This window comes from Esox lucius, chromosome 11 (assembly GCF_011004845.1).
Source record: "Esox lucius isolate fEsoLuc1 chromosome 11, fEsoLuc1.pri, whole genome shotgun sequence".
Taxonomy (NCBI): domain Eukaryota; kingdom Metazoa; phylum Chordata; class Actinopteri; order Esociformes; family Esocidae; genus Esox; species Esox lucius.
In genome coordinates, this window is record NC_047579.1 from 4,810,848 (window position 1) to 4,824,192 (window position 13,345).

Genomic DNA, 13,345 nt, shown 5'->3' on the forward strand with positions numbered 1-13,345 from the left:
TGGCAGTAGCCCAGCTAACAATTTTCCATTGTCACAATGTTGTTACAACGTTATCGGGCGACCGAAATTAGGTAGCAGCAACGTGGTCACTTACGTGTCGCAACAGGAAAAGTGAACGTTTTCTTGTTCGCTATAACATAACTAGTTGACGTTGTCAGTTGGTCGCTAGCATGTCGTGGCAACATATCTCTAAGGTTGTTGGTTGGTAATCGCGAATCCCTGCCATCCTATCAGTTCACCATTCATTGCCCTTTTTACTCTCAGCATTTTAAAATTCATACCTACAGCTAGAATATGTACAACTAACAGTCAATTTCTGTCCATCTTTTCTCCAACCTTGTGTTTACCAGCCCCAACTGCTCCACGAACTATTAAATGTGCACAACACATTTCAGCAGGGTTCTACGCTGACATTTAGTTTTACAGTGAGGTATTATGTATAAATATTATACATTTATTTTATCAACCTCTTCCCACATATATGGCATTGCTGTTAGATCATCAGTCCAGACATTTTCTCCTAGCGAAGTACATGACTAATTTAGAAAATAATTACATTGGAAATTTGCTAGATTAGAAAACGAAAGTATGATTATCATCAATGATTATAACATTTCTAAATAGCAATAACTACTAGGCTAACCACAGTAGCAGAAGAGTACTGGTGAAAACTCACAGAAATCAGAATATAAATCAGAATTATCTTTAACAAGAGTAAAATCGTGCTATAGCCACCGGTTATGTCTGCTGAGATACTGTAAACGTCTGACGACTATTCAGGAGTACAAACTATAACAAACAAGAAATGGCGGGAAGCTCGAGCTGTGGCACACCTGTGCGTGCACAGTTGACAATTTGTGTACGCATTCCATCTGTGTTGTGGGATATTATATAGAACTATTTGAATTGGTCTGAATTGCGGTGATTGGGGAATTCTTGTGACTCTAAAGATCTTCCGGTGAACTTTGAAATATTTGGAATATGTTGTTTCAGTAATGACATATGTGGTGGCAGTAATGACATAGTAAGCAAAGTATGTTGTAGCAACGAAAATATGAGTTAATATTTCCCTGTTATAGTTACGTAAGATCGTTACCAAACTGGTACGAAAGTTGTGCACATGTATACGTCCTGTAATTACGTTTCTGCTACATCCGGAGCATGCAAAGAAGATTACCAATTATGTGGTCATTAATTTCCTTCAGATAACGTTGGAGTTACGTAGGATCGATTCCAAACCGGTACTAAGTATTTACCTTGTCTGTAGGTCGTGTAATTACGCTCCTGTGATGTGCTGAGGAGGTAAGAAATTAACAATTATGTGGTCATGCAATTAACTTAGGATAACATAGCCACAACGTTTTGAGAAGGTAATGTCATGACATGATAATGCCATTACCAATCAATAACGTAATGGTCGTGGTTACGTAACGTGTTAACTGGGAGTATTCTGTTTTGAAGATTTAACATTTGACCATTTATATTTAACATTTACATTGATATTTAATGTTTACATTCATATTTAACATTTAGATTTGCTTTACTGCAGAACACTACTCTGGGAAAAGTTATTGCATGAATTTACATAAAATTCTCTCTAAAAGTGACTGTTAAAAATTGTAGTGCATTTAAAAAAAAATTGGCAATGCTAAATGTGCAAAAACTGAGCAGGATTGCAGAAATTACAGGATTACTTGCAACATTTTACAAACGGCACCCCATAGTTGTGTGCTTATCAGGTGGGTGTTAACTGGTTCAAGAAATATATATATGTATAACTGGTTAAACAAATATATATATATATATATATATATGGATGCAAAGGGAGGGGAGTGGTTTTATTATACCATAGTTAATACTAGTTTGACTGGCAAGCTTCATACTTGCACAACAATTGAACTTGTTAATTGATGTCAATGTGTAACTTTGTTTTTATATTTTAACAATATAGCCTAATAATTATAACAAGAATAATACTGCACACAGAGGAGAACTGCAAACAATCTGCTTACCCAGACAATTACATTACCTATTTAAAATGAACAAAGAAAAAAAATACAGTTTGCTTGGCTTTCTTTTTAATTTAATTTACAAAAACATACAACATCTGTAGGCGAACTTCTAGACAACATACCAAAACCTAACTTCGCCGGGGCATTGTTGTTACTATGGTAACCAACGCAAACTCAGTCACTGTAAAGTTTGTCACTTACCACAGCCCGTGCGCTGGCCCTTTTACCGTTGTTCTAGCAGCAGGATATTATGCTAGCAGCGCTAACTCAGATTATCTTTTACAAAATAAAACGTTGAACTTCAACCTAGATGTATTAACTGTTTTGCCAGTCTGTGTTAATTCAGGTTTGTAAGGTGTAAAACAGAGGTTTTCCAATTCTGACCCTACATATAGGGATGGGCTGATCGATACCAAAGTATCAATACTTTTGATTCTCACTTTTCTTTTAGAGAATTGATCTTCACATAAAAATATCAATACCAAGTGCTTTCTTTAACCAGTTATTATTATTATTTATTTTAGCAACTCAATGTGTTTTCGGTGCTGAAAAAAGTTGTTTATAGGGACTAGTTTTGCTGTCTCCTTCCGCTTCTAATATAACCTACACACAGGCACGCTGTGAAACACACTCAGTCACAGTTAAAGAAGTTGACTAGGTTACCTGTAAGATCAAGGCAGAACATAAAACGAAGCATTGTTTGGGGTTATTTCACTCCAATAATCAAACGTGAAGCAACATGTGATCTTCGTAAAAACCCTGTACGATATTTTGGCAATACTACAAACTTGTTAAAAAATTTTTTAGCTTGTAGAATTTTCTTCCAATAGATGACTTCCAAAGAGCAGCAGAGATTACAAGAAACCTGGGAGAGATGAATGTAAAGGACCTCCAAACAAACTCGATTGTTGATGACCGAGGTTTTAAGGCAGGTCAGGCCCGACCCTGTTCATGGAGATCTACTGTCCTATAGGTTTTCTCTTCAATGTCATTTTGTAACTAACCCGGTTAAGCGTTTTAACCAGCCAATTATTAGATTCAGGTGTGCTAAATTAGTTGAAGAGAAAACCTACAGGACAGTAGATCTCCAGGAACAGGCTTGGGCAGCCCTGTTTTAAGGTATTTGTAAAGTCCCTTGATTGGTACTATAAAATTTTAAGCCACAAAACACTTGGAGGGTAAAATTGCAGACCTGTATAAAGACTGTCAAGACATAGTAAGGGCAACAGAAATGTGGATTTCCAGGCATATTTGACTGTCCTTTCCTTTCATTACAATCGGCAAATACAAAAACAAGACTTAAAAGTATCGGTATTGGTATCAGGATACTATTCTTGGTATTACTTGATATTGAAGCAAAAAGAAAATCAGTGATATTGGCCATCTCTACTACGTGCACACATATGGAGCCAAATTCAGCTCAAATGTATTTAGTGTAAAAAAAAGAAAAACGTAACTAAACGTAAATATTTTTTGAAAATAAAAATAAAAGCAAGGATAATAAAAAAAGAAAAGAAAACTAAATAAAAAAAATTCAATAAATTTTATTTTTCAAACGTGGTACGTGTATGCTAAAATCATTAAATATACAATTTTTTCCTAACCATGTGTCTAACACTTCCCCGAGTTGGTTTGTTGGAAAGGAGAATAAAACACCAGGATTACCGTACCGTATATTCCGTTTCTTACAGAAGCTTCTGGAGACAGAGTGTCGCCGCACAATGTCTAAAGATCAGTCAGTCACATCAGCATTATTTATACTTCAAACACGCCTAAAAGTGGGGGGTTGAGGTAGCCAAGCATGTGTGCCATTGGTCCAGTTTATGTTCTATACCTTATATGTGTAAATGCAGTACAAGCGTCATCTTTGCACTTTGTGGTTTCTGTCTTGTCTATTCTTAATTCAGCCCTGTCCAGAATGTGTGTGCGTTATTAATCTGTTTCCTGTTCTTCTGAGACACACAAGCTAAATCGGCTCTCTGCCCAGCAACAGCCTAAATAAGATTTCCTGTTCAACTACCTGCAACTTTCAGTTTCAGCATATGCTACAGACATTCAATATTTTGCTTCAATGCTCACAACAGTTTGACAGCTTATACACTCAATGTATCCACACATGTTAATGTCAGAGTTGGCTATGTTTTGTTATGTTTACCGTTTTTCTTCTTTCTTCTACCAGGGTTTTTCTCTAGCTTCCGGACTTACCCTAGTAAACCGTATTTCAAGTCACAACGCTGTGAACTGTGGGAAATTCCCTCAGGCAAAGTCTACGGAAATGCGGACTTATGAAAAAGGGTGCATAAAGGGCTCAAAATGTCTGTGAGAGAACCTTCACACACTTGACGTTTTGACAGTGGGACAGCCCTAAGCCCTCACAGACTTAGCAAGAACATGCTTCGAAGTCTGTGAGTCTTTGAGAGTGGATAATGGGATTGGGCCATCTATTCTCAAAACCAAGTTTTGAGCCTCAATTGGTGTGGAGGCGGGGCTTTATCTGGGCTTTGAATTCTTGAAATTAGCCTTTCCATGCACTGTTTTCCCAATGCAATGTGTGGAGAGAAGTTTAAGAATTGACGGTAACCATGATATTTAAAAAATGAATGTCATGTTAATAATACACATATGATAATTTCGTATTCACTAGGCAAAACTTCCAAAAAACCCTCTCCGTTTTTCGATACCTTATTCATGTCACCTATAGACAAACAATGCATGTGTTTAAATAAGGAGAATGGACCTATGCACTGGGGTTGAAATCAACTCGTTACTAGCCCCAGGGGGAGATCCGCAAAGAAGCACAGTTTTTGTAGCCATGGAAAAAAGGCTGTATTTTTCCCAAAACTCCTCGGTTTTTCCATAGCTTATTCTTGGTCAAACGATGCATGTGCTTAAACTAGGAGTCTAGACCTATTCCTAGCCTATTCACTAGGCAAAAAGGTTTTGTATCTTTCCAAAAACTCCTCTCTCTGTTAGGCCTTGTGGATCTTTTGTTTATCAGTTCATATGATTGCCTTTTCACTACCCATTAAGTGTAATTGTTCTTTCTGTACGCTTTTATTTTTTTTATTTGTACAGTTATAGTTGCAGACTCACTCCACCACCATTTACTCGTATTTTGAGTGTAATTAATTTGCCAAAAAAGAGAGAAAAAAGACACATTAAACAAAGTTGAAGATTAATTTGATTTCATTTTATTTCTTCAAAGTTTCTATAGATACCGCAATAATATCGTTATTGTGAATTCTTTGGCCACGATAATCATGTAGTGAAAATCTGATATTGTGACAGCCCTATTTATGATTAGTACCTCATTTAACATTCTCTTCAGCGTCTAAGATAAATGTTTTCACCCACGCGAATATCTGTCAATAAGTTACAAACATCAAGATAAATAAAGACTGGTCTTTTGGTGCTATATGTGTAGTGTTTTACAAAGCGCTATTCCACAAAAGAATTAAATGGCCGAAATACAAAAGACCAAAATGTTCCAAAAGATTAATAATAATGAATAAATAACAAATAAACAACTATAGTAGGATATTGCCGGTGAATTGCTAAGACCCAGATTAAAAAATAATAATAATTAAGAAATGAAAGTCCAACTCCCCTCTGATTTCTGACCTCCCCATGTCCTGAGGACTGGCTCCTGGTTGGGGTAGTGGAGGATGTTGGAGCCAGAGGCGTTGCTAGGATCACAATACATTCTAGTTGCGTGGTCTCGCCGTTCCTCCAACCTTCCTACTTGTTACATGGGAAAACTGCAGTGCTTTAAAGCTTTATTGATGTTACTGCTTCCCTCTTGTTGTCAGCCATTCTGGTGTCCCTCATTTGATGTGTGTCCACTACTTTCTGTGCTGTACCCTCCTATGACCCCAATGTCCCTGAAGTCCCTCTTCCTATAAGTCAGTCCAGATGGTTACCTCTCCTTCATAGAGTTCAGCTCCTCTGGCTGTCATGCTGCTGGCAATGGCCCAGCCTTGGACTATCTGTTGTATATGGCATAGTCTGTAACCCACCTCTCTGGCTGTGGTAAATCTGGAACCATCAGTGTCCAGTACTCTTACTCTGAACCCAAGGCAGTCTCTCATAAGTCTCATGGGTCTGAGCTTGGTTTGGCCTTGGAATGATCGGCACCACAGGTGTCAGGTACACCTTCATTGGACAAGGTTTATCAGTGATGTAGGATTCAGGACTCCTACTTTGTAGGAAGCAAAGATGGAATCTCGCACAACACAAAGTTAGAATCTCAACTACAGCAGAGACTTATATAATAGCTAACTCCATTACTTGTATCAGTTGTTTCTCTCCCCCTTTTTTTTATTTTACTTTGCAAGGAAAACAAACAAAAAATCTAAAAAAAATATCTAATTCAAACTTAAGTATCCCTTTGTTCATTTAATTGTAGATGTGTAATGTGAAAAGTTCAGTATCAAGTATCAATGCAAAATAAGCTAACTCCATTAAAACAAATTAAAATCATGATTCAAATACGTAACTTCTAAAACAATTCAAAAACCTATCCAATTAAAACTTCTGAGTGAAGATACTGCTTGAAGAAAATGATTATGTTTTTCCTTCTAACAGAAGATTGTAGTGCTACTGTTCTCAACGAGACAGCAACTGAAAAATCTGGTTATTTGAATACCTGTGAAAACGGTAGGGAAGGTAGGGTTGACTGCCCTATCCAAAGATAGATTCCAGTGCAAAGAAAATACACTTGGTCATTTTATTTCTTTTGAATACCTCTGTTTTATATTGAAGAGTTCTCCCAAAATTTTGTTTTTAACCATTTACAGACCTCCACGATATTCTGTAAATTTTATTGATGATTTTGCTGAATTACTCTCTTTTATATCTGTTGAATATAACTTGTTTATTATAACAGGGGATTTTAACATTCACATAGATAATAATACGGACAATAATGCCAAATAACTTTTTGCACTACTTGACACTTGTGAAAGAGCGTAGACACACTCTAGGCCACATTCTAGATCTGGTTATCTCTAAAGGTCTCAATATTTCGTCTGTCATGGTTAAAGACTTGGCCCTGTCTGATCATTTCTCTGTCATTTTTGAATCAATGATCACCCCGGATGTTCAAGTAAACTCTGTTTCTGTTAAGGATAGGTACATTAATGAGAGTACCAATGCTCAATTTATGTAGGCCATAGTTTTCTCTCGTACAATAAGTGCAGAGTCAGTTGATGTACTCCTGGATAATTTTAACGCTAACATATTGAATGTCATGGATCGTGTTGCACCGGTAAAGGTAAAGAAAACTATAAGCAAACAGAAAACACCATGGAGAACCACCATGATGTAAGCGCCCTGAAAAGAGAAGGTAGGAAAGTGGAACGTAAGTGGAGGAAAACTAAACTTCAAATTCACTATGACATCTATAAACAAAGCCTTGGTAGCTGCAACTATGAGTTACGGAGTGCCAGACAGCAACATTTATCGGGAATGATCAACAAGAATATCAGCAATACCCGCACTCTATTTGCCATGGTCGACAAGTTAACAAACCCCCTAAAACAGATAGCACCAGAACTCACTGTCCACTGTGAAATGTAATGAATTTGCGTGTTTCTTTAGTGAAAAAATTATAAGGATTAGACGGAACATCAGAACTACAGTCTAACAAGGACTCTGTACCGTCACCACGACGACCAAGACATAACTTGGTTATTATGTCGCAATTTTTATACAATTTTATACAGTTTTAACTCTATAACAATGGACATACAGCAAATAAATAATGGCTCTCTGCAATCAGGCATTTTCCCAACGTCTCTAAAAACAGCTGCCATTAAGCCCCTATTAAAAAAGAGAACACTGGATGCATCTATAATGAACAACTATAGACCTGTATCAAATCTCCCTTTTATAGCCAAGATCATTGAGAAGGTTGTCTACAATCAACTCAGCAATTTTGTGAACTCAAGCGGTCTCTTAGACAAATGTCATTTAGGTTTCTGACCTCACCACAGTACTGAAACGGCCCTGATTAAAGTTTTAAATGATATACGGCTGAATACTGATTTGGATAAAATAACAGTTCTATTAGATCTCAGTGCTGCATTTGACACTGTAGATCATAGAACACTTCTAGACAGGCTGGAAAATTGGGTAGAACTCTCTGGGACAGTCCTTAATTGGTTCAGATCTTATCTAGATGGCTTTATCCCCATTGGCAATCATGAATCTGATAGGGTGGCTATGACATGCAGAGTTCCCCAGGGATCAGTTCTCGGACCGCTTCTGTTCAATCTCTATATGCTACCTCTTCTACAAAACAGTATGCTGCTCATAACTGGAATAAACAACCAGAAGATCTTAGACATGCCGTGAACGTATACATTTTTAAATCCAGGTTAAAAACACTTCTCTTTTCACACGCCTATGACTGAGCACTTAAACTTAACAATAATGTTTAGCCTTAAAGCTTTTATAGATTCCTCATGGAATATTTCTGTTTTTTTATTCAATGTTTTATTATTATGATGTATTTTTATATTTCTCTCTTTCGTTGATTCAATGTTTTACTATTTATTTGTTATTCTGTTTCCATTTTGCTATGTTTTACCAATCGTTTTTCTGCATTGCAGGTTCTGCTGCTATCAGAGGAATAACCTCTGTGTAAATGTAACAAACTCCAAAAACCTCTCTGTCACTGTATTGTCAGGCAACATGTATCGCAACACAACCACCATTTGTGATTTACAGGAGACATCAGTTGTCTCATCTGCCTGTATGGCAACAAATGATGTCTCGTCCACTTGCTTGGCTATCTCCTCCCTGTACACTTCTTATATACATTCTAACAGTTAATTTATACAGTGCTATATGTCCCTTTGAATATGGGCTGAGCGTCATAGTGTCTCTAAAGTCTCGAATTGCCCTCACACATTTTTATGACTGGTATAAAAGTAGCATTTGGAAACTATACAGAGGTGTACTGACTACCAGCAAGCCCTGTGTTCTTGTGAGAACATCCCAACCTTTAATATTTTGACTCCGGTTCAATTCCCCTCTCAGACATTGCCATTTTTGTCTCTCAGAAATATTTATCCAATCTGTACTTTTCAGCTGTCACACAAAGAATATATATCCACTCTGTAATACCATGAATCTCATATTTTTAAGAGAATAATTGTATTACGTGACCCTTTTACACTGTTATTGTTTTCTAAAGAAACAAACCAGCCATGGAGTGATTGGAATCATTGTTTTCGTTATAGGTAGGCTGTACAGCTATTAACTAGCCATCTGCAGCAATGTTTGTACAAGAGTACACTTTTGTTCCGTTAATAAACGTTCTGTTGCCCAAGTTATTTACGCAAAAATGTAATGGCTGGGGTAAAAGTTGCATTCCCGCTGTTTAAATAGCGTAATGATTAAAGACACAGTCTGCCACATAGACAAAAGATATAGCTGTTGATTACAACAATGAAGTTGACATACCTCACATTCTCCATTTCTCTCTCTAAAACATGCAAACATACAAGCGCTGCTAACTGGGCTGGCACGCCCCTGCTGCCCACACCAAATGAGTGGCCCTTTGTCAGTCACTTGACCTGACGTAATTACAAGTTTATATCGGAGAGCCAGCCTGGCAAGTGACTGATTACATAAGAGAAAGGAGAATAAAAAGAGAAATGGAGAATAGGAAAAGGCAAGCTTAAAAAAGAAAGGTGTAGTATCAAGACGTGACCAAATTTTATGTAATTTATCATTTAACTTTTTATCTGGGCTGTCAAAGTTAATGGGTTAACATGTGGAATTAATTCAAAATACTGAGCCTAATGACAAGAAATGCCAAGAACTGCCACCTTAACGTGGTGGAGGGGTTTGAGTACCCGAGTGACCCTAGGAGCTATGTTGTCTGGGGCTATATGCCCCTGGTAGGGTCTCCCAAGGCAAACAGGTCTTAGGCGACGGGTCAGACTAAGAGCGGTTCAAAACCCCCTTAATGATGAATCAAATTTTGAGTACCGTGACGTCGCCCGGTATGGCGGAGCCGGGGCCCCACCCTGGAGCTAGAAACTAGCTCTAGGGACGTGGAATGTCACCTCGCTGGCGGGGAAGGAGCCTGAGTTAGTGCATGAGGTTGAGAGGTTCCGATTAGAGGTAGTCGGGATCACCTCTACGCACGGCTTGGGCTCTGGAACCACACTCCTTGAGAGAGGATGGACTCTTCACCACTCTGGAGTTGCCCATGGTGAGAGGCGGCGGGCTGGTGTGGGTTTGCTTATAGCTCCCCAGCTCTGCCGCCATGTGTTGGAGTTTACCCCGGTGAATGAGAGGGTCGTTTCCCTGCGCCTATGGGTCGGGGATAGGTCTCTCACTGTTGTTTGTGCCTACGGGCCGAACGGCAGTGCAGAGTACCCGACCTTCTTGGAGTCTCTGGGAGGGGTGCTGGAAAGTGCTCCGACTGGGGACTCTATTGTTCTACTGGGGGACTTCAACGCCCACGTGGGCAACGACAGTGACACCTGGAGGGGCGTGATTGGGAGGAACGGCCCCCCTGATCTGAACCCGAGTGGTGTTCAGTTATTGGACTTCTGTGCTAGTCACAGTTTGTCCATAACGAACACCATGTTCAAGCATAAGGGTGTCCATCAGTGCACGTAGCACCAGGACACCCTAGGCCGCAGGTCGATGATAGACTTTGTTGTCGTCTCATCTGACCTGCGGCCGTATGTCTTAGACACTTGGGTGAAGAGAGGGGCGGAGCTGTCAACTGATCACCACCTGGTGGTGAGTTGGATCCGATGGCGGGGGAGGAAGCTGGACAGACTCGGCAGGCTCAAGCATACTGTAAGGGTCTGCTGGGAACGTCTGGCCGAGTCTCCTGTCAGAGAGATCTTTAACTCCCACCTCCGGCAGAGCTTCGACTGGATCCCGAGGGAGGCTGGAGATATTGAGTCCGAGTGGACCATGTTCTCCACCGCCATTGTCGAAGCGGCCGCTTGGAGCTGTGGCCGTAAGGTCTCCGGTGCCTGTCGAGGCGGCAATCCCCCAACCCGGTGGTGGACACCGGAAGTAAGGGATGCCGTCAAGCTGAAGAAGGAGTCCTATCAGGCCTGGTTGGCTTGTGGGACTCCTGACGCAGCTGACGGGTACCGACAGGCCAAGCGGGCTGCAGCCCGGGTGGTTGTGGAGGCAAAAACTCGGGCCTGGGAGGAGTTCGGTGAGGCCATGGAGAAGGACTATCGGCTGGCCTCAAAGAGATTCTGGCAAACCATCCGGCGCCTCAGGAGAGGGAAACAGTGCCCTACCAACGCTGTTTACAGTAGAGGTGGGCAGCTGTTGACCTCAACTGAGGATGTCGTCGGGCGGTGGAAGGAGTACTTCGAGGATCTCCTCAATCCCGCTGTCACTTCTTCCATTGAGGAAGCAGAGGATGAGGGCTCAGAGGTGGACTCGTCCATCACCCGGGCTGAAGTCACTGAGGTGGTCAAGAAACCGCCCTGAGTACCTCAAGTCTCTGGATGTTGTGGGGCTGTCTTGGTTGACACGCCTGTGCAACATCGCGTGGCGGTCGGGGACAGTGCCTCTGGGATGGCAGACCGAGGTGGTGGTCCCTCTTTTTAAGGAGGGTGTGTTCCAACTATAGGGGGATCACACTTCTCAGCCTCCCCGGGAAAGTCTATGCCAGGGTTCTGGAGAGGAGAATATGGCCGATAGTAGAACCTCGGATTCAGGAGGAACAGTGTGGTTTTCGTCCGGGAGGCTCGTCCGGGCCGTGGAACACTGGACCAGCTCTATACCCTCTACGGGGTGTTGGAGGGTTCATGGGAGTTTGCCCAACCAATCCACATGTGTTTTGTGGATTTGGAGAAGGGATTCGACTGTGTCCCTCGCGGCATCTTGTGGAGGGTGCTTGGGGAATATGGGGTCCTGGGTCCTTTGCTAAGGGCTGTCAGGTCCCTGTACAACCGAAGCAGGAGCTTGGTCCGCATTGCCGGCAGTAAGTCAGACTTGTTCCCAGTGCATGTTGGACTCTGGCAGGGCTGCCCTTTGTCACCGGTTCTGTTCGTAATTTTTATGGACAGAATTTCTAGGCGCAGCCAGGGGCCGGAGGGTGTCAGGTTTGGGGACCACACAATTTCGTCTCTGCTCTTTGCAGATGATGTTGTCGTGTTGGCCCCTTCTAACCAGGACCTTCAGCATGCACTGGGACGTCCCACCGGGAGGAGACCCTGGGGAAGACCTAGGACACGCTGGAGGGACTATGTCTCCTGGCTGGCCTGGGAATGCCTCGGTGTCCCCCCGGAAGAGCTAGAGGAAGTGTCTGGGGAGAGGGAAGTCTGGGCATCCCTGCTTAGACTGCTGCCCCCGCGACCCGGCCCCGGATAAGCGGAAGAAGATGGATGGATGGGCCTAATGCCACTATTTTGTTTATCGCCGTTAACACATTTTAAATTTTTGAGCCTCAGAGCCATCCATAGTTAATGCTTGAATTTTGTGTTTAACCCGGCTGATTAATGTAGTAAATCACCAATAATATACATTTTAGAATGTGTTCAAATGTTGTTCTTAATATACATTTTTATGTTTAACAATTGGTGCATTCTGTTAAAGGCATACTGTGTTTTGTTGTAAACAGTGCTAGACTCAGAATTAAATAAATGCAAGTCATCACAGCCCTTAAATGGCAGTCCATAACCTACCACAATAACTGGCAGCATCTATATGTGGCCCATGTACATCTAAATAGAAGGTCCCAACACTTGACCAAACACTGTATAACACCCTAAGCTTTTCAAGGTATTGTACTTTGATGTTAAGGCTGAAATGTGGTTAGAATGGAGTTCAGGTGGGGACCTGTAAACCATTCCTGGTGGATGGTTAGCTACAACCAAATACTTTTGTATTATTAAATGATTCCCAAATACAACTAAATGCATAAAATAGGCTACTTGAATAGGAAAAGGCATAAAGTAGTCAGGATTGCTAGGGTTGTTTATCTACAAACATAAATCAGGGGAGGCCTGTTATTCATGCAGAGCATGCAAGTTGTTTGTCAATTCCTCTATCAGGAATTCCTCTATTGGAATATGTATTGGTGGAAATGCAACAGGCAAAGACTATTGCTAATTCTTAGCATAGATAGGCAAAAACAATACTAAATATATAGTTGCATAGCAACAGTGGACTGGGTCCTATATGGTGAGTATAGGAAAATGTTCTTGTGGGGTACACTAACAGAATGAGTCTCTGTCAGATATACACTGAGTACAAGATGTTTTTGTGAAGCATTGTATTACTGATAACGTAGATGTCATTGTTCAACATATTCTTCCGGATCACATTATATGGGGAGA